Source organism: Callithrix jacchus, chromosome 3 (assembly GCF_049354715.1).
Source record: "Callithrix jacchus isolate 240 chromosome 3, calJac240_pri, whole genome shotgun sequence".
Taxonomy (NCBI): Eukaryota; Metazoa; Chordata; class Mammalia; order Primates; family Cebidae; genus Callithrix; species Callithrix jacchus.
Genome location: NC_133504.1, coordinates 138,350,899 through 138,372,205, shown reverse-complemented (window position 1 = coordinate 138,372,205; position 21,307 = coordinate 138,350,899). Strand labels below are relative to the sequence as shown.

The following is a 21,307-nucleotide window of genomic DNA, read 5'->3' as shown; positions in this document are numbered from 1 at the left end:
GAATCTCCATTCACACTCAAAAGGATTGATCTCTCCCCAAGATCACATCCCTCAGCCTCCAGCAGTACACTTTCTCAAATCTGAGTTATTTAATTTACTACAAATATGCCTCAGGTCTCCAAGCAGTCTTGCAGAGTTTTTAGCACCTGAATACTCATAGAATTCAAGACAGACACAAATCTTCTCAACTGAGTACCCATTTTAAGTAATTCCCCATCAAGAATTGGCAAATATGCCCCTTGACTTTTCCATGTGCCACTTGTGGATCACTTTTAGATTTGAGGCAAGTTGTCCAGGACTAGGCATTCTCTTTCTCTCTCCAATACACACACACACACACACACACACACACACACACAAACACACACACACACCATTCAACCATTTGTCAAGGACAAAATTATTTCTCTATGACAATTTTTTTCCAGAACAGTATCAACTTGTGAAGGAGTTTGCACGAAAGCTAATGTCAATTGCATCGGTTCATCTTCTACAACATTGGAAGAAAAATGTAAACAATCTCTTCCCTTTATAACTGTCTGGAAAAAGCGATCTTTCCTGAATAACCTCATCTCAATAATAGTGATATCATGAACTCACTTATAAACTTGAAGTTATCCTTTATGAGTTTCCTTCACATCTCCTACTAAATCTCTCCACAAGTGCTGTTCATTTTATCTTCAAACTACATTTCGAAGCAAGCCACTTCTCACTAAACCTCCAAGACAACATTATTGTCTAATATACTATCTCCTCTCACCAAGATGACTGCAATAGCCTACCAAGGAATCATCTTTCAGCTTTCATTTCTGTCCATTCCCTACAAAATCAAATGATATTTTAGAAAGTGTTAGTTAAATCTTGTCATATGCCTACTTAAACTTCGAATGAATTTTCATTACATTCTGAGAAAAAAAGTCTAAGGTCATAGTGGTATAAAAGCACAGCCTTATTTGGCCTCTCTTTCTTATTTTGGACTCCATTTCTGCCTGCCTACTTCACTCATGTAGCACTGTCTTTATTCAATACTTTTTAAACATGCCAACCAGAGAGTTCCCTAGAGACTTGGCGATTTTCCAGCCATCAATCTGGAATGCTATTCCTTAAGACAAATGCATGACTTAATTCCTCACTTGATTCAGCTCTGTTCTAATATGGCATCGGCTCAGGAACCTTTTTTAACTGTTCAATCCATAAAATCCCTCTCTTACTTCCCCCCCGGCATACTACTTTTGTTGTTGTTGTAACCTTTGTCATAATACGTCAACAGATTTATTTAACTATTTGTTTATTTATTCTATTGTCTTTTCTCCCCAAGCACAGGTATTTCACCTGCATTATTCACATTTTTCAGTACTCATAAGAGTGCTTGGCACAAACTGTATAATAAATATATTTTTAGAAAATAACAAAAGGAATTAATTAATAAAATAATATTTATCATTCTCTCTTAGTAATTTCCTATATTTTCTTTTTTAAATCATTAGCCAGCTTCTGGTATTTTTAAAATTTGTGCTTTATAGATGGATAATGCCTTAGTATCTAAAAGCCCAAAAAATATATATGCCTAAAGGAGGTCATTTATGTGAAACAAAACTTTGGAGTCTTAAAAGAATATAAATTATGCCATACAACATTTAAAACCCAGTAACAATGTATTTTAAAAAAAGAGTGGATACAAAAGATTTTTTAAAATAATTTTAACTTTTATTTTAAAGGATTCAGGGAGATTATGTGTGGGTTCATTACACGAGTGTATTGCAAGATACTGAGGTTGGTGGTACAATTAATCCTATCACCCAGATAGTAAGCATAATATTACCCAATAGTTTGGTTGGCAATACATTCCCCCTTCCATCCTCCCACCTCTGGTCATCCCCAGTGTCTATTTGTAGCTATCTCTATTCCCTTAGTACTCAGTATTTAGCTGCCTCTTACAGGTGAGACCATGTGGTATTTGGTTTTCTGTCCCTGAGTTAATCTGCTTACAATAATCGCCTCCAGCTCTATCCATGCTGCAGAGAACACAATTTTCTTCTTTCTTAAACCTGCATAGGATACAAAAGATTTTTAGGACAGTAAAAGTATTCTGCCTGATACTACACTATGATAATCCACTATAATTAAAAATAGTTCATTTTTTATTTTACTGATTAAGTGTAGCTGATGGTTAAACATTGGTATATAATGCTTGAAGTTTAACAAAAAATATTCTGCAAGAGCTTAATATTTTATGTCAATCATTTGTGTTCTTTGAAGTAAGAAGGCATATTTATTTGGTCCATTACTTAAGATTACTAATTAAACTATTCTAAAATTAATTTTTAATACTATTATGGGAATAGACACTTAGATAAATAATTTGGTAGTCCTTATTTCAAGTAGCATAAGCATTATTCCACATTCATCTGTTCCTAAAGATAATGAGCCATTATTTGTCTTAGCCAATAATAAAGTCTACTGCAGGGACTGATGTACTAGTATCTGCCATTGGACCACATAAGACTTTCTTTTCCTGGTAAAAGCTATAGAAATAATATTTATAAATATTTATTCAAAGAACATATGTCATAAAATACTAGAAATGATCTAAAAATTCCAAAAAGCTTATACAGGGCATAAGGAAATTATCTCTTGTGAACTGTAATCCAAAGAAAGAATTAACCCATAATGAAAGGATGGTTATCAGCATCAATTTTATGTTTTATTTTTATGATTCCAAAATTACAGAGTTAATGTAGGTTCTATAGGGTTTCATCTGAAATTCTAACAACCAAAGTGCTGAAAATCTTTGTGTGTGTGTTTAAAATAACTCATCTGAAAGTAAAATCCGATTTGACTTGAACCCATTTCGAGGACACGACCCAAACTGAAAGGAGGTACAGTTTTTATTTGTCCCTCCTACTGTGATTATTTGTATGTTTCACTGCCGATGATATGCTCAATTTTAAAATGCTGCCCTTGATCCTACACTGAAATTGCATGTACGTTGTACTACTCTGATAATTTCTGAAATCGACAATCCTCTGCTTCAGGGGATTTGGATAAGACATTATCAAACTGAATATCCTTATTAAAATAAATCTTAAGCAGTATGGAAATGTGTTCTTTGAAAAGTAATGAGCTTAAACCAGTGATGGGCATGATCTGTGCTAAATAACTGCTAATACTATTAACCGGAATCAATGGTCTTTCACCTATGAATGAAAAGTGTTTGTCAACTAAAAGTCCAACAAGACATCTCAAACAACACATATCTAAAAAAAGATTGAATCCACTCTCACTAGCAAAACAAGAACTGCTTATACCGCATCCTTTCCTACTCCCCCAACTGAGTTATTGTGCATCTAATTTATCAGTTACTCAGATTCAAAACCTTGGTACTATTCTTGATGAGCTGATACTGTTCTTTCTAACATATACCACATGCAAATATTAGAAATTTTCTGTTGGAATCAGTTGACTCTAATTAGAAAATATATCCAGAATGCGACCACATTTAATTACTTCCACTGCTAATTCTCTGTTTCGAACAACAGATTTTCTCTTCTGGATCACTGCAATATCTCCTAATGGTTTTGTCTGATTCTGATTCTCCCTCACCCCTAACCCATTTCAACTTCCAATCTATTCTTAACAAGGCAGCTTATTCAAATCTTGTCACTTCTCTACCTAAAATATTGAAATTTCTGCCACTTTTACCCAGAATAAAATCCAAAGTCCACAATAATCTACTACCTACAATCTGGAACCCGCATGATCTGCTACTATTTTAATCTCTTAATTCACCCACTTATATTCTTCCACTCATTATTTCATTCCAGGATCACAGGCCTTTGTGTTCTTTCAATACACCAGGCCAATGCTCAGCTTTGGGCCTTTGTCCTGGCTGTTTCTTCCTTCTATAGCTGTCTTTCAAAAGATGTTTGCATTGCTAAATTCCTGAATTCCTTCCAGGATTTGCTCAAAGGACAGCTATATTCTCAAAGTGGCCTCCTCTGTACCCTATTTAGAACAACAACCTTATCTCCTCCAAATCTGATACTTTAGAATTACCTTATCCTGCTGTACAATTTTTTATAGCACTTACCAGCTTCTAACGTAACATATTATTAATTCATTTTTAAATTAAACGTTTTTATTTTTATTTTTTAGAGAAAGGGTCTGGCTTTGTCACCAAGGCTGGAGTGCAGTGGTGTGATGATGATAGCTCACTGAAGCCTTCAACTTCGGTTCTCAAGCAATCATCCTGTCTCAGTCTCCTGAGTAGCTGGGACTACAGGTACATGCCAACTCATCTGGTGAATTTTTTTAAAAGTTGTTTTGTAGGACAGGGTCTCATTATGTTTCCCACGCTGGTGTCAAACTCCTAGCTTCAAACGAACTTCCCGCTTCAGCCTCTCAAAATGCTGGGATTACAGGCATGAGCCAACAGTCCCAGCCTATTAATTAATTTCTAAATTTAATATTTTATTGTGTAACTTCCTCCACAAGAATGTAAATTGACAAAGACAAAGATTATCATGATTGTACTGCAAACCCCTAAAAAAAAATTGAAAAAAATATATATGCAGATATTTACTAATCTCCAAGAAAAGATCTCATCTTCACTGTCAAAGAATTCTTTTTTGCCTCAATCAATTTTAATTTTCTGTACTTTACTGAAGTCTAGTATAACCCTTCAAGAAGTGAGAGAAGTCGTGGACAAGCAGGTGCAAATGTAAACACTACACCACATCATCACCTAACATACAGTACAGGAAGAAGCTAAAGAATGGCCAGTCATTTCTTTACACCTCTCTAGTGCTTGCTGCCCAAATTTAAATTTAAATTATTTTTTGTTTTTTTGAGATGGAGTCTTGCTCTTGTCGCCCAGTCTGGAGTGTAGTGGCACTACCTGGGCTCACTGCAACGTCCTCCTCCCAGGTTCAAGCAATTCTCGTGCCTCAGCCTCCTGAACAGCTGGAATTAGAGGCATGCACCACTATGTCCAGCTACGAAGTATTTTTAATTCAGATACACATGGTTAATAAATATGAAATAGGACTGAAAGGAGGTTGGTCATGTTGGGAGAGGACAGAGTTTTTATGGAGCATCATATCAATTGCTTGAACACCTTTAGGAGAATGTAGAAACTAAAATGATGAAAATCATAATCACTTAAAACCTCAACAATTGGACTGAGTCAAAACTACAATTCTAGAGACAAACTTAAAAAAATATTTGTTTCCTTCTTAAAATATTCTAGTTAATTTTGTTTGCTAATATAAAGTATAATCTTAAGAAAAAGTAAGTTTATATGCCTTTGCTAGCCAAATAAGTTATAACATGACAACTATTCATACCAAGTTCTAATAAAACTTGCACACAAAGTAGCATAATTAATAAAATATGAAAATTTTCATTTCTTATATGGCTAAAAACAATAATTTTTATTTTTCCTAGTAATTTAAATATTTTCATTTTATAGGCTAAACAGCACTAAGAATATAGAAAATGCTTATTGGCTGAGTTGATGTAGTTTATGAAAATTTACATATATAACAATAGTATGTACATAAATAAGAACCATTAACATTTTATATATATATATTTTTTCTCTTTTGATGAATAACTGGCACTATAAGAACATTTGTTATTTCAGAACTTTTTTGATAAAAAAAGGAAAATTTGAAGCTAATAAACTATTTTTTCTGCTTTTATTCAAAGAGATTTATATATACCTTAAAATACATACATATATACAAATATACATTTATTAGATTATTATTAAAAGTAATGACAAAAACTGCAGTTACTTTTGCATCAACCTAATATATATATACATATGTTATATATACACAATACATGTCATAAACATATATCTGTGTGAGTGTGTGTACCTGTGTGTGCGTATGTATATTTGTTGTAGCTGTTCTTTGAATGTGTTAATCCCTCACCTCCAAGGTTTGTTAATTTTATATCTCAGACCTCTTAGTCTAATTACCATGCTTATCATATCAATGACTTTTTTGGATCCACTTTGCTTATAAAGAGTGAGCTTGCTTTTTTTAACCATTTACTCATTTATCATTCATTTTTATAATTTTTTTGTTTTTGTTTTTGTTTTTGATGGAGTCACTCTGTGGCCCAGGCTGGAGTGCAGTGCTACCGTCACGGCTCACTGCAAAGTCCACCTCCCGGGTTCAAGTGATTCTCCTGCCTCAGCCTCCCAAGTAGCTGGGATTGCAGGGATGCACAACCATACCTGGCTAATTTTTGGATTTTTAGTAGAGAAAGGGTTTCACCATGTTGGCTAGGCTGCTCTCGAACTCCTGACCTCAAGTCATTCACCAACCTCAGCCTCCCAAATTGCTAGGATTACAAGCATGAGCCACCGTGCCCAGCCATATATTTATAATTTTTAATATACAAGGTATGATGACACTGAAGTTATTTTGGGTGCCTGGTGACTATCTTTTCTGCTTCTATCAATACTCCAACTTTTGTTTGCATTTCCACTTATCCTTATCAATCATTTTCTTCTTATCACTATCCCATAAACACTTCCCATCCTTTAGGCCAGAGTTCAGGGCACAAGATAATATAGACCAAATTGATGCAAGGAAGCTTGTGTTGGGAGAGTCTGAAAGTTTTCATCAGTTTCTGAAAGCGCTACTAGGAAAGGGCCTCTTCTTGTTGAACATGGAGAAGGAGATAAGTACCCTGGTAGCTGCTTACAATTGCCTAACAACCTTGGAGGAAACAATCCTTGAGATTGATGGACTCTGTGGAAGACTTAGAGGAGAGACAGGAAAATGAAAAGATAAAGTTCCTTTTATGATGTCAGTGGGTTAAGCCTCCCCATTTACCAGTGAACTATCAAGTTTTTAGGTTATGAATTTATAAATTTTTAAAAAATTTAATCTAGTTTCTATCAGATCTAAGTCACTGAAAGCTTCAAGAGGTTTTACTAATAAAAATTGTTGCACATAAACACTTATTCAAGCAGGACCTTGTAAACCTTCTTTCATTAGCTACTGTACCAACAATGTTGTTTCTTATGTTGTTTCAATGTTAAAAATAAAAACATACACATTTCATTAAAGTCTTTTTATTTTCAGTTGCTTTCTCTCTCTCTGCCCCATCCTTCCAAGACTGAAATCTGACCTTCACCTTCCTTTTCTCTTTTATTCAGTAATCTGAATTGTCTTTTTATTAATAAACAATTTTCATGGGATATATAGTTCTTCCTAGATTTGGGAAGACATTTTTAGTCTTCTTTACTACTGCTTTCCCTTGCCTGGTTGAAAAATAATTATGGCCAAGTAGGTAAATATGAATTATTTGAATCTTATATTTAATGTTTCCCTTCCAACAATAGGAAGCTGACATACTTAGTGAAATTGTAAATTTCTGTTATTGCATTTGTCTTCCCCACAATTAGTACTAATAAGTAAAGTTTTATGATACATTCAAGTGTAATAAAAATAATATTTATTCAACCTACTATGCACCAAATACTATAGACTGAGTTTTGCATATCTCATTTACCTTCACATCAATTTTATGAGGAAAATCATACCTCCATGTTATAGGTGATTAAATTTAATCTTACAGCATGAATGTAAAGTCTCTTGCTTTTTCTACAATATTACTTGCATTAAAAATTAGATTGGGGCCGGGTGCGGTGGCTCACGCCTGTAATCCCAGCACTTTGGGAGGCTGAGGTGGGTGGATCACGAGGTCAAGAGATCGAGACAATTCTGGGCAACATGGTGAAACCCCGTCTCTACTAAAAATACCAAAAAATTAGCTGGGCACAGTGGTACATACCTGTAATCCCAGCTACCCAGGATGCTGAGGCAGGAGAATTGCCTGAACCTGGGAGGCAGAGGTTGCAGTGAGCCGAGATCGCGCCATTGCACTCCAGCCTGGGTAACAAGAGCGAAACTCAGTCTCAAAAAAAAAAAACAAAATTAGATTCATAAATTCATATATGTATATATAAATATTTTATATTTTATAATAAGACCCTTTCCATTAAATGACATATTTATTCATTTATTGATTTTTATCCATAAATCTTTAGTGACTGCAGACTTTAAAGTTTCTATAATAAACTAAATATTCCAATATACCAAAAAGAAAGGGCATTATTAAGAAAACGTAGCTTAATTTATAGAGCATCACAGTTATCTATACCTTCATCTGTCTATTCTAGGTCCTAAATGATGGATCTTAAATTCCTTCTTTGGAAAGCACGAGCATCTTGAAAGGATCCACATATGTTCTTCAGCTGATTTAAATTTTTACATTTCATCTACCTTACTTCATAAGACTATATGTTACTTAGAATTGGGAAGCCCATATATGGTTTAAAAATAGTAAAGTATGAATTACCTAGTTTCAGTGAACTTCTTTTCCATTTATTCCACTTCCTTTTCCTCCCTCCTCCCACTTTTTCCTCTTCTTCTCCCCTTCCTCTTCACTTGTCTTTTCAAAAAGACCAAGTAATGCCACATGAAGCTTTTCTTCACAGAGCTGCAAAGTTTAATTCATGTTCTTCTCACATTCTCAGTGCTTTTAATAGCTAATGTACCGTAGAATTTGATCTTGACTAGCAGGGAAAAAATAGACGATGAGCACAGTTATTGCACTTCAAGAGTTCTTTGTTCATATGCCAAAGTTAATTCAGTGCTAGAGTACTTCATACATAAAGCTATACATGAGAGGAAGACAGGCTTCCCTGTTTCCAGCCAAACTACCAAGGGCATATCTATCTATCCCAGACAACTCTGGAGTGGCCAAGGTATTCTCACTATTTAAGTTATTAAAACATTAAAATAAGATAGTGGTACTTGCCAATTAATTGGTGATGTGGGTGTCAAATATAATTTGTTAGTTTCTTCAACCAATAGTTATTGTGTGCTTGCTCTATCATGTTAACTTGGGTTTTTATCGTCAATAGGATAGACCACGTCTCAAGCAAAATGAAGCTCACAGCCTAGTGAAGGATGAAAATGCAAAACAGATATCAGATAACTAAGTAAAACTTAAAAATGAGAACCTTGAAAGAGAATATTTGCTGACAGAAAAGACTGGTATTTTAAAGAGAGTGGACTCAACAAGCTTTTTAAAGAGATAAAATTTAACAAAAATAAATTAAAAGATACTAGCTATTTGAAGATGAAGAACATCTCAGACATGGTGCACACCATTTTCAAAGGTCTTAAGGTTGAAAGTAACTTGGCTTGTTTCACAAACTCAGACCATTTGGGTGCCTAAAGTACAGTGCATGAGAAATGAGTGCAATCACACATAAAATTGGAAGGGGAGACAGAAGCCAGAATATGCAGTTATTTTCAGACCAGAGTAGATGCATTTGATTTTAACTATTGTGGGAAGTTACTGAAAGACTTTATCTGCAGATAAATATGATAAAATTTATATTTTAAGGCCTCTTTTGTAGATGGGTGAAACATGGAAGGGGATGAAAGATAAATAGAGATGGGGAAAATGTGGAGGCTACTGGTAAAACCTAGGCAAATGATGACAAGGAAGTGAACTAAAATTATGAATGTCAGTGAATAACAGAGGGCGGATGGAAGACATATTTTGTGTATAAGATCAGCAGAAGTATGACTGATTACTTTAGAGACATCATAGGGGCATGCAAAGAAAAACTCAAGGGGAGGATTCTGAGATGGATAAATAAATTAGGTAAATATAGGCAGAGAGGCAGTCTTTAAACCCGTGGGAAGGTTTGATATCATCATTAATAAGAATGTTCAGAGACCAAAGAAGAGAACTCAAATTGGTATCCTGAGGGGTCGGTCCACATATCTGGAACATTTTTACAGAAGGAGAGTTTAGCAAATGAGGCCAAGAGAAATCCAGAGAATAAAAAGAAAAGAAAGAACAGTAGTATAAGTGATATTGCCCCTCCTCTTCAGACCCCACCCTTACACATTTTTTTTTTTTATTTTTAAAGATATTAGTTAACTACTTTGTCATAATTTCTGAACGACTGGGTGAGCTGAAATAGGCAAATGTCCACTGAATTTGACAAGTCTTTTACGTTGACTGTAGTCGAGAAAGAAGCCAGACAATGATGAATTGAATTGGGGTGGTGGTGGTGATGAAGTTGGATCAAGGAAAGAATTTGTTTGTTTTTGTTTTATTCTTAGGTGCTGATTTTTAACTCTGAGCCCAAGATTTTATCCTCAGGTACAGGGTCAGGGAGTGACATGGAATGGTAGTAGATTATAGTTTAAAACTGATAAAAATAATCCAGAAATGGTTTAAAGATAACACAGAGAGAATTTTAAAAGACTTTGAAAATGAAATAAGGATGGAATCTGAGCAAAAGTGGAAGTATTCTTTGATAGAAAAAATAAGGTTTTACTATTGTTCAAGAGTAGGTAAAGGGAGAAAATGGAGTTCACATATAGACAGGTTTGTTAACCCCTCAGCATCACTACCAAAACTAAACATCATATGTATTCGGGAATGTATGTTAGCTATAGAAGAATGCTTTTCTGCTATTTTAGGTCTGCTTTGATGAGATTGGATATCATTATAAAAGTGACTTTCTTTTGCCTAAAAAATTGTGATCTATCAATAATTCGATTTTGTGCAAAAGTAAATTACATTTTCCAATGCTTAAATTAATATGTAAGTAAAAATGTTCTTTTATTAAGCTATTGTACATTGTATATTTCATTCTAGAGTACAAGTCATATTACCAGAAATCAATAATTCATTTTAAATTTTGATGACTTGTATTTTTCATAAAATTCTGCATTAAAAATTATGAATTAAAATATTTATGTAAATATTTGAAAAACAGATTCCAAGTAAGAAAATCTAACTTGCTATAACTGAGGAATAAATTATTCTTTTCTAATATACATGTTATTTTAATGATTAGTACTAATAAATTTAACTGATGAAATCTTGTTTTCTATTCAGAAGTTCAATGAAAGGAATTGGAAGTCACTGGAATCTAGATTGCTCTGAGAAATTTTGAAATAGCTTTCATAATGTGTATTAGAATGTAGGTAACTGCTATTTTAGAATTAAGTTTAGAGATATATACCTGTCATAACTTAAAGATATATAACTTTCATAAGTTAAAGATATATATTTCATTGCAGAGGAGCAATGCTTGACACTATTGATATTTATCTCTTTATTTCCTTCTTTTATAAAGATATATTACCAACATATTGACAGACCATATAAAATATATACAAATGATTTGGGACTGCATAAACGACTTTTAACGTTTTTTTTCACATGATGTAACAAAAAATTTAAATTCTGAAATTTTTAATCCTTTCTGTTAATTTGTGTATTTCTTTCTTGAATCAAAGGGATGTAAAGTTCCCCATGGATGGATACATGCTTTTAAGCCCATTTTTAATTTTTCTTTGAAGACATCTCAGACTATCACTACCACATGGTGTTTAAATAATGATACATTGTGACAGAATTTCAATGAGATACCGCAGAAAACTGTTCAGCATACATGATATGTATATTTAATCATCTTATTTTTTTACATATGTGTCATGAAGCCAGAACTGGCCTAAAATGTAATAGATGAAAGGTTCATATTTAATCACACTATTAAATGTATTTTCTCAATCACCAGGTTGTTTAAAATATATTTGAGCTTCCAAAAAGCTTAGTAGGTGAACAAATTAAAATCACTCAGGCTTGGCATATTTAAGATATGATATATAACCCAGTTTATTTCTCAAGCATTCTCTCTATATATTTCCTTATGAATCTGAAATAAGTCAAAAAATTGTAGCATTACTACAAATGTTTAACACAGGCTTAGCTCAATAATTAGACCTTGGGCTAATGAAGAACAGAACATTCATTAATTTATGTCTGCCAAGTTTTTTGTTAAATAATTGTTTCTAATAAGTAAATTTATATTGAATGTTACAGGAACTATCTTGCATATTAAAAACAGTCATCAAACACAAACTTCTTCATTCTTGAATGCTTGCTTTTATACAGATTATTGTATTTTTTTTTAAATTAAGACCAACTGGAATATGTAACTTCCTAAATATATAAACAGAAATTCTTCATGTTAAACAAAATGTATGTAGAGAATTTTGGACTAACTGAATTTATGAAGTAGCATGCACTTCTAATAACCTGCTGGAGCCAGTTCATGCATTCCTGTGAGTCCAATAGCACTCAGCACTCAGCACAGGATAAGCCTCAGGCACATTGGTGTCAATTACAGCTCAATGCCTGAGATCCACAGCTTAATTTAGCTCATATTCTGTTTCTTGGTGATTTTTCAGTTTTTTAGTTCCAAGAATTCTTACCCTAATATCCCCCCTGCCTTTTTGTTGTCGTTGTTGTTTTTCCTGGTTCTTCTCTTCAGTGATGAGTCACAATATTCACTTTTTTTGGTTGCTTCCAGGGTCTTCAAATTGATGCCACGTCTAGTAAAGGCTGAGCCCAAGACCTTATCCTCAGGTACAGACCCTTCTGGCATCTCCGTAGAACCTCCAAGGGGCACACGGAAGACACACTGTGACCTTTAAATCCTGTGGATGACTGATTTCTCACATGCCCAAGAAAAATCTGCAAGATTCTTCTTTTTCATTGTATTGCAGCAACATCATTGTGCTAAACCAAAATTTAACAATTTCTATTTATTTTATATATTCATAAATGTATAAATAATGTATAAGTATAAACAAGTTTATATATAATTTGTAAATGTATATAAAATAGATACAGCTTATATATTATATGTTTAGTATATATGGATCATAAACTAGATACTGAGGCATTATTCAAATGCTATTTATTTCTTCTGAGGAAAGTTGTATGTAACGTTGTTCAGTACTTGAAGTTTTAAATTCAGGTTCAAAGTGTGGAGTCCTCAAATGAAGTTTTTAGAAGGACTAGAAAAAGATGTTTTGTTTCTATCTTTTCAGATAAAGGAATGCACACTACAGATCTTTTATCACGTGCTGTCAGGCATGTGTCCCCAGAAAGATTAGGTAAGATTCTCAGCAACTGAGTAGGAGGTTGTTTGAAACCTGTGTCTCTAGGCTGGCTAGACCTGAACAGTACCACGACTTTTGGAGTCACTCAATTACCATACAACTAACAGCTGACAAAGGATTCGACTGAGAACAATAGCAGAATTAGAAAACATAATAAATAAAGACAAAAAGTGGATGCATATGTAGAAATGAAAAATTATTAGTACAGGCTCACATAGTTTTGCAATATACATATCTCTTTTAAAAAAATTGTATGATATATAACACTTTAATGGAAATAACTAAAATAAGAAACTCAGATATTTCAAATATTGCTTCTCTGTATACCCCATTTGGCATTCAGAATTTTAAAAATCATACACAGTAGCTGATTTCTAATCCAGAAGATTTTTTAAAAAATCTTTTCAGAGCCACTGACTCTGAAATTATAGAGCCACAATATTTCATACATAATTTCAATGCAATGTGGTATGACTGAAGTTTACCTTCAGATTAAGAAACTTTGCCCTGAGGTAAGCTGATAGATTTCTCTCTCCTCAGCATGTACACCTCAAGGCACTCCTAAAGAGAACGAATTTTCTGAAGGGAAAAGGCAACAAAGTTTTTAAAAACAGGAAATAAACCACGTCAGTACGGTTGGGTCCTACTAATGGCCTCACTTGACAGGTGAGAAAATGCTCTTTGACTTCTTTCTTTGGGGCTTAGAGATGTCTTCTGTTTGGAGACAAGATTTCCACAGACCATGTGGATCTCAACTTAACAAGCGGGGCTCCGCTTAACAACAACATATGGCTTGCCTCTCTTTGGTTTGCATCACCAAAGATGAAGAGTAAGTAGGGAATTGGAGTTGATACTCTTGCCAGAGAGAAAGCATTTGGCTGGACTGCCAATTCTTGGGATCATGGCAGAAGGACTGACAGCCATTCAAGGCAGGGATCACAACCCTGATCATTTCCATCTTTGACAGTGATCAACTGTAGGTGTTGCTCATTTGGGCTCTGGCTTTTACTCTTTCCCAAGGATAGGATCTCCTATCTCTGTTTCTGTCTGGGATCCTGTTCCATCATGGTTAAATTATTTTTACAGTAGGTAGATACTATACACCCTACTAGCTGCATAAACAGAAATGCTTATTTCAATATCATATCTCCCACATCAAACATTATAGATACTGAAATTCATAGCAGATTTATATTTACTACAGATCTTTGAAAGTTGTGGTATTTCCTGCTGATTTGCTAGAGCTGAAATGGTATGTTTCGATATTATTTCGAGATGTCTGAATATTTGTCTTCTTAGATTTCAGAGATCAAGAACATTATTAGCATTATTAGTGCTATTTTGTGCACAACTTGTACTTCTAAAACCAAGAAGTAGATCATTTTTATAATAGATTGCTTTGTAAAGGTTCCTGTTTTCTTCCTTTGTCTTTTTCAAATCCTTGGATTCAGAAAGGAATCCTGCTAAGATGACTGATGGAGGTCACGAGTAGAGTTCGGTATGTGAGGCCACACTGGGACGTAAATCAACACCTTGGCTATATTGTTGTAGTACTTATGTCAGTTACATGCTAGTTGATGTAAGTACTGCAACAATATAGCCAAGGTAAACTTGGTGTGTGTATATATATATATATATATATATATATATATATATATAGTAATATATATTATGTAAAATACATAATACCTTGGCATTATATAATAAATATATATTTATTATTATATAATATTTTATTATATATGTTATTAAATATATAATATATATTTATTATTATGTAATATGTACTTATATATATATAGTATATATATAGAGAGACCATGTATATATACAATATATATATACACTATATATAGTATATATAATATACTATATATAATACACTATATATAGTATATATAATATACTATATATAATACACTATATATAGTATATACACTTGCTATATATATATAATATATGTATAACATTGTATCATGTTAAAGATATAACAAGGCATTACCTATTAAGCTTTTTAATTGCAAGAAAGTTTTATATAGATGTCAAAACCAACTGCAGATGGAAACAATAGAAAAAAATCACTTAAAATTTTGCTTTATTGTCAGTTTTACTAAATTCTTAGTCACTGTAATAAAGATCATGATGTACAGTTAAAGGCTTACTTTTTAATGAAAACTGTATTATTAGAAGTTATTTTTAAATTTTATAAAACTGTTTAAGATTAAAAAATTAGTTTTAGATACAGAATTTCCTCCCCTTTATTTCTATTTCAGAGATCTTTAATACCTGTTATTTAAGAATTCTCATTTACACCACATAATTTTTAGTAACTTATTGCTATAATAATAACCAGGAAAAAAAACCTAGATGATCTTCTTTCTCTGGAACACTTTCATAATTTTATAAACTTTCTAAAACTTTAATTATAAAAGTTTGATTGTTTTGCCTGCCTATCTCTGCTACCTAAAAAGAACACATACCTTCCATTAATCTTACAGGGTTTAAGAGTCTTATAAATGGTAAAATTATCCTTTGTTATTTTTCTTATATTAAACTCTACTGTTAAAATGGATTTTGGAAATATTAAATAGTGTTTTATATTTATAATATCAGTTTATAAATTTATAATATGAATTAATATCAGTTTTATAATTTATAATATCAGTTAATGATTATTCCAAGAGACTGCTGTCAGGCAATCATTATTTCCTTTTGTGGTACCCACGTATTAATTTCAAGAGTTTGTAAATATTTACAATGATAATGTAGAAAGAGCTTGTAATATACTATCACACCACAATAGAAATGAAGAAACAGTAACAAGTATCACAAAACTGCAAAATGGATTAAAGTTCAACAGTAATGGCATATGTATCTTACACCTCTTCAAGATGCCAGATTATTAAGATCAGGCTTGTGAGCCCCAAAGTCATCACCTTACTGTTAGTATTTGATAGTTAATATGAGAAACTCTGGTAAAAGTTACTTCTGAAAAATATTTCCTCCATAGTGAGTGCTAATGAATATCTTTTCTGTTTCATCTACTATTAAGGATAAACTGTGTCAGAAAGATACTAGGTATAACCAAATATAAACTTTGACCATTACTAGTTGCATGACTTAAGACAAGATATTTAATCTTTCTAATTTCCAATTTACAATTCTAGCAACTTGTTTCAATGATAGTTCAAAGGGATTTGTTAGAAATACATAAGATCACATAGATAAAACTGTTAGTACATCATTTGGCTTTGGGCTTGCTCAATAAACATTGTTCTATTCTTGTAGCTAGTCTAATTTTTGGTGTTTAAATCATAAATTTTGGTAAACCTAAATTTAACAGGAATGAATATATATACATATATATATATATATATCTTAACACATTATTCATGTACGTATGAGTATATATATATATGTATATATACACACACTTACATTTAGAGGCAAAAACACAAATTTACATTTTATAGGGATGTGTGTTATGTTAATCATGAATCAGGTAAAAGGAAAGTAACAGATGTGATTTTGTTAATTTGCTGATAGTTCTTTCACAGACTTAATAGATCATACAGTTTCCTTACTCAAAAAAATGGGAATCACTTTTTTCTTTTTTAAGACAAAGTTTTACTCTGTGTCACAGGTTACTGTGCGAGGCAGGGTTCTTGCTCACTGCAGCCTTGATCTTCCAAGGCTCAAGCAATCTTTCCATCTCAGCCTCACTAGTAGCTGGGACTACAGGTGTGCAACACCACATCAGGCTAATTTTTGCATGTTTTGAATCTACATGGTTTCACCATGTTGCCCAGACTGGTCTTGAACTCCTGGGCTCATGTAATCTACCTGCTTCAGCCTCAGGAATCACACTTAATATTTAGAAATTAATTAAAGATAGATGGGAATTAAACATTAGGGAATTTATTTAGATACATTTCCTCTTTACATTTATTATTCTTAATAACTTTATCTCATTTAAGTATATAAAGCACAACAGTTTATTTACGAGAGTTCAGTGTCCAAAATAGACTCTAAATATTATATATAACCCAAACCAAGAAAGCATTTCTTCCGAGATATAAATATCCCTCTGAAATCTTTACATCTTTAATGAAAATTGAATTTATTTGATGTTACATTTCAAGTCCAGAGATATAAAGTGCACAGCAGTGAATTCATTATCCATATATATATAGATACATTCTTTATATATCTGGCTATTTCTACCTGTATATTCTGAAGTAATTTAATCATTTTTTTCTCAATTTCTGCTTCTTTAAAATAGGCTACTATTATTATCATTAATGATGCTGCAGTTTCCACCACCACGACTATTACTTCTCAAGGCTAGTGTAAAATAACAGTAATACATAAAGAATATTTAAAATTAGTGTAACCAAATCATGATGCATATCTTAAACCCAGGAGACACACTAAAATATTTGTTTACAGATATGCATGTTACATGTTTATGATAACAGAGAGTTCCCTGATCCCCCTGGCAGGATGTGCAACAGGGTTGAGGCTTGCCCGTTCAGTCCTTACCTCTGCTCAAACCCCTGATGGGAGTGGGGAGCCCACAAATGGGTAAATCTAAGAGCTGGGTGAATGCTTTGGGCTTCAGCCTCATAATAGTGCCTAGGTGTGAGAGCCTGCAGCCCCAGTGTTACAATGCACTCTTAACCTTGTCATCCACAGACAGCTTAAGTGTCAGCCAGCTCAATGCATCTTCTGCCTTTTCACAAGGGCAGATAGCCAGTGTGACAGCTTTCTGTATCCCAGGCTCTTGCTCAGAGTCCTGGAAGAATTGAGTCACACAATGGCTTGAAGGATGAATGCAGGTTAGAGGCGGCTCTCAGCAACATGGATGGGGAGGGAGGAGGGGAATGGAGTGGGAAGATAATCTACTTCTGGAGTTTGGCCATCCGGTGTCTGAACTCCCTTCCATCCAGCTGAATTCCTGTCTGTGTTCAGACGTTCCTTCCCTTTTATCTTTCTTTGCCATGCTATTATGTCATTCTTCTGCTTGTGTCCTTGTCTGCCCAATGCTCGTCTGCTTCTAGACCCTGGGGTTCAGGGATTAGACGGGTACAGGATAGGGGAGTGGCAGGCAAAAGGCAACATTTTGGGTAAGAGACAGAAATGCCTGTTCCCCCCTCGGGGCCTCCATTCTCCAGGATTGAAGGTGAGGCCTTTGCTGGGGAACTGCCCTCTTTTACCCGATTTTTCCCTGTCTCCTGTCTGTATCATTTACATATATGAGAAGGTCTATATAATAATTATTACTACTTCTGAAACTGAATGCAAATCCTCAGAGCTATCCCCAAACTTTTCAGTACCAACATGACATCTGCTACTTGTTTCTGAGGTCCTTTTCAGCTATTTAGCATTTGTGAACAAGAACATACCATTGACTTTACAGAAAATGAATTTCCATTCCTATGTGTAGTTAATCATATTATTTTGTAATATTTTCTCTTGTTTTTTCTTTCCATCAAGAATTATTTACTATAACTTGTAAGTGAGTGTTCACAAAATCACAACTATACATGTTGCTCTTTCAAATGTAGAAAATTCTATCAATTTATCTGAAACTGGTAAGTATTCCATACATATTATTTCCTTTTGAAAACATCATCCAAGAGATTTGAAATTCTACCAGTATTATCAGCTCAGGTTATAGGACTGTGAAAACGGTATGGAAGGAAATGAACTAAAAAGGTTTATTTCTTAATAATAACTGTGAGTTTTATTCAGGAATTTTGGTGGAAATGACAAATTGAGAATGTAAGATACCAGTTTGGGCCAAGATACTGAAAGATTGAATAATTCTGAGATATATAATTACTTAAGATACAATTAGTATATTTTAAAATGGGGAAGGGGTGCAGAAAAAGATGAAAGAGGTAACTTTTCTTCATTAAGCATCTATGATATCTTAGTCTATTACAGATACAATGTGTAATCAGAAAGATGGTGGTCAAATCCAGATTCTTCAGCCCTAGTTGGTAACCTTTACTGAGTTATTTACCATGTCTGTATACTTCAGTTTATCTTAACTATTAAATGGAAAAGTAATAATACCTACCTCATAAAATTCTATGTGGATTAAATTCAAATGTATAAACACCTAGAGAATACCTTAGGTATATTTCTACTTTTGCAGAATAGGAAATGAAAATCTGTGAAAGTTAAGAACTTCCCAAGGTCACTGCAGTCAGTAAGATGGATCAGAACTGTAATCCATCTGCTTTTTAACTCAATGCTCTTTCTGCTGTGCTAAAATGAGACTAGGATAATAATAGCTAGTGAAAATATCAATAGTAGGATCGAAATACAAATGAACTGTGCCTAGATGAAATTTAAGGCAAAGGAAATGACATGAAAAACAGATAGACGGTAGTCTTATTATAATTACAAGAACTTGAATTTATGGCAACATAGAATTCAATAAATGTAAGACTGAGCTCAAAATTTTCTGGAAGGTTTTGTGGCTTACTGTGGGGAGTTTTATATTCTTGTTTCCCTCTGAGGGTGTATTCAGAACCCTCTCAACTTTTCTTGTCTTTAAGCAACATTCAGTCATTTTTTAGGTCACACTACCCCAGATTCAAATTGCAAAATTTAAAAAGATTTTAGAGAACACATAATAGTCTTAAAACAAAATCTTGTGTCATCAAAGTCAAAGCCATAGTCATTTCTCTTCTGTACTAGTGTAAAGGCCTCATTAGTCATGTTTCTTCTGTGTATTTCTTATAGGTCAGCTAGCAAGAGTTTTTATACAGAATAAATCAATATCTCCCCACCCCCACCTAAAACCAGACAAAGCCTTCCAATATTACTTTCAACGAGACCTATATGACTTATCATGGTCTCCAAGATCAAACATAATTTGGTTGCTGCATACCCTGTCTTATTACCAATCTCACTTACTCAGACCCAATTACGCTGGATTTTCTTCTTTCTGTATTTTAATCACAGAAATCTTAATTTCCCTTGCTATTCCTTTGCCCTGGAATGGTCTATTTCAAGGTCCTGTCTCACCACTGACTTCTTTTGCAAATTATTTTCTACCTTAATTTTCTACTTTATCTTCCTCCTCCCCATTCACATGTAAAATAGAATAGAAGCTCCACGAAACCAGGGATTTATCATGGTCAATCCCATCACTTATTATGTTTAAGTGATAAGTAAATAAATAACATGTTGTCCTTTACATGTGGAGACAAATCATCAGTACCCATAATTTGGATGATTTCCCTATTTTACTTTTGAATTTGCACTCATATATGTCCTTTTCTGTGTCATTGATTGTGTAACTGAGAGGGATTAAAGGTGTTTCTTGTGATAAGATACCTGCATGAGAATAGAAAGAATTAAAAATTAAACCCACATGTTTCTAAGGGATGTAGCTGATTTTCTGAGGCAATCCATTGAGTGGTTACAATGGGTTCTTAAATAATTGCATTTCCTTGAATAGGTATGCTGTGACTAAGGTACCTGTGATAACAGAGGATTGATTTCCCTCTTATACTTTCCATCCAAGTTCAAACCCTACCTTAAGAAGAAACAATTAGATTGCCTCTAAATGCGATGTTACTGATGAGCTTGTTCCATGGTCAATGGTGGAAATCAATTTTCATTTAAGAATCTACGGTACTTAGCCTTTTTCCTTTTAGTAGTCTTTATTGATTGTTCTTTCTGTAGAAAGACACTATCCATTCTACTGTAGCCAGGCACTGTTTCCAAGATTCCATAATAATAGAGTTAAAGTTCTCAGAGAACTTTCCTAGACTGGCAACACACCCATTTTTTAACATGTAAATGAAGGCCATTCTGTCTATCGTGGAGCATGGGAGAAGACTTTCATTTAAAAGAGATAGAAACATTATTATGAAAAGCCTGAAAATAAACTGCTCTTTGGCCTGTCCAGAGATTTTAGGGGCAAGAAAAAATTAAAAGAATACTTGGATGAATTATAAATTATTATTTTAATTATATGGCCACTAATTTCCTCAGGTCAAATAACCGTTTGAAATGATTTCCTCTGTCCGTCCCAAGCTCAGAGCAAAGGGTTTTTGTGTATAGGGGGTGTTCAATGGATATATTTTTTTACCAAAAGGATAACACAATTCAGCAGTAATTTTTATATTAGAGTTGTACACCATGTGGCTTCTAGATTTGTAAGACAAAAGGGTCTAACTTTTGAGGAACGATTCCTGGTTTCTCAGCAAAGTTGTTTTCTGGAAGGTGCCCTCTCAGATTAGGCCATCCTCCCTTCT

General features: G+C 33.6%; 1 long non-coding RNA gene across 1 annotated transcript; it reads right to left on the bottom strand.

Annotated features, from left to right (window-relative positions):
* Window positions 1–1,653: 1,653 nt before the first annotated feature.
* LOC128931514 (uncharacterized) lies at window positions 1,654–20,730 on the bottom strand. Its single transcript, XR_008479908.2, has 4 exons — window positions 20,584–20,730; window positions 8,383–8,986; window positions 7,816–7,913; window positions 1,654–2,048 (listed from the first exon to the last, which is right to left on the bottom strand). It is a non-coding gene; the product is annotated as an uncharacterized LOC128931514 (long non-coding RNA).
* Window positions 20,731–21,307: the final 577 nt, after the last annotated feature.